We start from the raw sequence: 4,163 nt of genomic DNA, 5'->3' as shown, positions 1-4,163 counted from the left end.
CAATCTTATTTCAAGTGATGATCTTACTTGAACTTGTTTTCGTGTCATGATGTTGCTTCAAGAACTTCGAGCCATCCAAGGATCCATTGAAGCTAGATCCATTTTTCTCTTTTCCAGTAGGTTTATCCAAGGAACTTAAGGTAGTAATGATGTTCATAACATCATTCGATTCATAATATAAAGCTATCTTATTCGAAGGTTTAAACTTGTAATCACTAGAACATAGTTTAGTTAATTCTAAACTTGTTCGCAAACAAAAGTTAATCCTTCTAACTTGACTTTTAAAATCAACTAAACACATGTTCTATATCTATATGATATGCTAACTTAATGATTTAAAACCTGGAAACACGAAAAACACCGTAAAACCGGATTTACGCCGTCGTAGTAACACCGCGGGCTGTTTTGGGTTAGTTAATTAAAAACTATGATAAACTTTGATTTAAAAGTTGTTATTCTGAGAAAATGATTTTTATTATGAACATGAAACTATATCCAAAAATTATGGTTAAACTCAAAGTGGAAGTATGTTTTCTAAAATGGTCATCTAGACGTCGTTCTTTCGACTGAAATGACTACCTTTACAAAAACGACTTGTAACTTATTTTTTGGACTATAAACCTATACTTTTCTGTTTAGATTCATAAAATAGAGTTCAATATGAAACCATAGCAATTTGATTCACTCAAAACGGATTTAAAATGAAGAAGTTATGGGTAAAACAAGATTGGATAATTTTTCTCATTTTAGCTACGTGAAAATTGGTAACAAATCTATTCCAACCATAACTTAATCAACTTGTATTGTATATTATGTAATCTTGAGATACCATAGACACGTATACAATGTTTCGACCTATCATGTCGACACATCTATATATATTTCGGAACAACCATAGACACTCTATATGTGAATGTTGGAGTTAGCTATACAGGGTTGAGGTTGATTCCAAAATATCTATAGTTTGAGTTGTGATCAATACTGAGATACGTATACACTGGGTCGTGGATTGATTCAAGATAATATTTATCGATTTATTTCTGTACATCTAACTGTGGACAACTAGTTGTAGGTTACTAACGAGGACAGCTGACTTAATAAACTTAAAACATCAAAATATATTAAAAGTGTTGTAAATATATTTTGAACATACTTTGATATATATGTATATATTGTTATAGGTTCGTGAATCAACTAGTGGCCAAGTCTTACTTCCCGACGAAGTAAAAATCTGTGAAAGTGAGTTATAGTCCCACTTTTAAAATCTAATATTTTTGGGATGAGAATACATGCAGGTTTTATAAATGATTTACAAAATAGACACAAGTACGTGAAACTACATTCTATGGTTGAATTATCGAAATCGAATATGCCCCTTTTTATTAAGTCTGGTAATCTAAGAATTAGGGAACAGACACCCTAATTGACGCGAATCCTAAAGATAGATCTATTGGGCCTAACAAACCCCATCCAAAGTACCGGATGCTTTAGTACTTCGAAATTTATATCATATCCGAAGGGTGTCCCGGAATGATGGGGATATTCTTATATATGCATCTTGTTAATGTCGGTTACCAGGTGTTCACCATATGAATGATTTTTATCTCTATGTATGGGATGTGTATTGAAATATGAAATCTTGTGGTCTATTATTATGATTTGATATATATAGGTTAAACCTATAACTCACCAACATTTTTGTTGACGTTTTAAGCATGTTTATTCTCAGGTGATTATTAAGAGCTTCCGCTGTCGCATACTTAAATAAGGACGAGATTTGGAGTCTATGCTTGTATGATATTGTGTAAAAACTGCATTCAAGAAACTTTTTGTTGTAACATATTTGCATTGTAAACCATTATGTAATGGTCGTGTGTAAACAGGATATTTTAGATTATCATTATTTGATAATCTACGTAAAGCTTTTTAAACCTTTATTGATGAAATAAAGGTTATGGTTTGTTTTAAAATGAATGCAGTCTTTGAAAAACGTCTCATATAGAGGTCAAAACCTCGCAACGAAATCAATTAATATGGAACGTTTTTAATCAATAAGAACGGGACATTTCAGTTGGTATCCGAGCGTTGGTCTTAGAGAACCAGAAAATTTGCATTAGTGTGTCTTATCGAGTTTGTTAGGATGCATTAGTGAGTCTAGACTTCGACCGTGTTTTCTTTAAAAATGATTTCTTAACATTTTTGTTGGAAACTATATATTTTTAACATATGAATATTATGTGATATATTAATCTCTTAACTTGTTTGATATTATGTGATAGATGTCTACCTCTAGAACAAGTCCCATTGACTCACCTAATAATAATGAAGAGTCAAATGTAAATTGGAATGATTCGTGGACTGATTCACAAGTTCCCGAAGAGGAACCGGAAGAAGAGTCGGAACCGGAAGAAGAATCGGAACCGGAAGAAGAAATAGAACTGGTGGGGGAAATAATAAAACGGTTAAGTAAAAGAGAATCCTCAACCAACCGACCAAGGTTAATTATGGTCAATGGTGTTTCCGCCAAGGAAGCAAAATATTGGGAGGATTACCAATTCTCCGATGAATCGGATTCCGACGAGAATTCCGATGATGTTATAGAAATTACCCCAACTGAATTTAAAAAGGCAAAAGAAAATAATAAGGGAAAGGGCATAAAAATAGAGAAATCTAATTCCAACCCCGATGAACTTTATATGTATCGTCAACCCCCGAAGTCCTTAAGTTGTAACAATGACCCGGGAACCTCTAAACCACCAGGTTTTTCTAAACCAATGTGGACAACGACGGCTCGTATTAGGGGAACATCATATATCCCTAGAAACTTGGCAAAACGAACCAAAACCGAAGAAGAAGAAACGAGCGAGTCGGAATAAGATAGTTGTATTCGTGTGGTGTAATATATGTAATATAGTGTGCTTATGCTTTATGATATATGTAAAAATTGCTTGTATTAATAAGTATTTTTTTATGAATCTAACTCTTGTCTATTTTACAGTTTAAAAACACAAAATGGATAGACAACCCAATATTTTAAGAGACCTACCCGGAGACATGATTGATGAAATCTTGTCTAGAGTCGGCAAGAATTCATCGGCACAACTATTTAAGGCGAGATCAGTTTGTAAGACATTCGAAGAACGTTCCAAGAATGTCTTGGTTTATAAGAGACTTTCGTTTGAAAGATGGGGGATATCACATTGGGAAACCCATAAGTTACGATGTGTTTACTTTGACGCATATATTGCGGGGAACCCAAATGCTATTTTACGCAACGGGTTAAGAAATTATTTTGACTCAATATATCCGAATATTGGACTTCGTGATTTAGAAAAAGCGACTAACATGCAACATAAAGAAGCATGTTATGCTTACGGATTAGTAATGTTCGCTTCTCACCAAAGTGAGAACAAGAACATCGGGCTACAACTATTAAACAAAACGTTTCCACAAGTGACGGAGTCGGTAATTGGGGTAAGAAATGAGGTTTTTAGATTGTTACGGGACTGTTGGACATTACGTAACCCTCGTCCCTTTGACGACGTTACAACACGCTGTCTTATCAACGGCCATAACGGTTATGTTCCACAAGACCAAGGATGGGAAGTAGTCCTAGTAAAACCAGAATGCATGACTTGTTTCTGGACGTATGAATTACGTGTCTTTATTGCCTTTGCTGAACGACTTGTGTACTAGCTAGAATTATCTTCACAACTATCTTGTATCAAAGTTATTGTGTGCTATATTTCATGCTTTATGTAAAATAAGCGGTATTGTAAGTTTGTAAAATATTGTATAAAAGTTTGAACGCGAAATATTATTATAATCAGTTTTTCATATTGAATTGTAGTAGTTAAATTGTATATTAGCTACTAAGTATGAACTTAACGGGTAGGTACTACCCGAATTTAAACTTATAAAACGCTAATATGAAGAAAAAGCTTTTATAAATGAGTTCATATTAAGCTACGAAATACTATTAACTACTCTTAATATTCTGTATGATTAACTTGTTCCATTTGACTATTTTGAAGGAAATGGCACCGACTACTCGACACACCGTGAATATGAATGAAGAGGAATTCCGTACTTTTCTAGCTTCAAACATAGCCGCAGTACAGGCTGCGCTACATACCAACAATAACCTTGGATCTAGCAGTACA

This window comes from Rutidosis leptorrhynchoides, chromosome 2 (genome assembly GCF_046630445.1).
Source record: "Rutidosis leptorrhynchoides isolate AG116_Rl617_1_P2 chromosome 2, CSIRO_AGI_Rlap_v1, whole genome shotgun sequence".
NCBI lineage: Eukaryota > Viridiplantae > Streptophyta > Magnoliopsida > Asterales > Asteraceae > Rutidosis > Rutidosis leptorrhynchoides.
The sequence above is the reverse complement of the archived record's forward strand: the minus strand, read 5'-3'. Positions refer to the sequence as shown.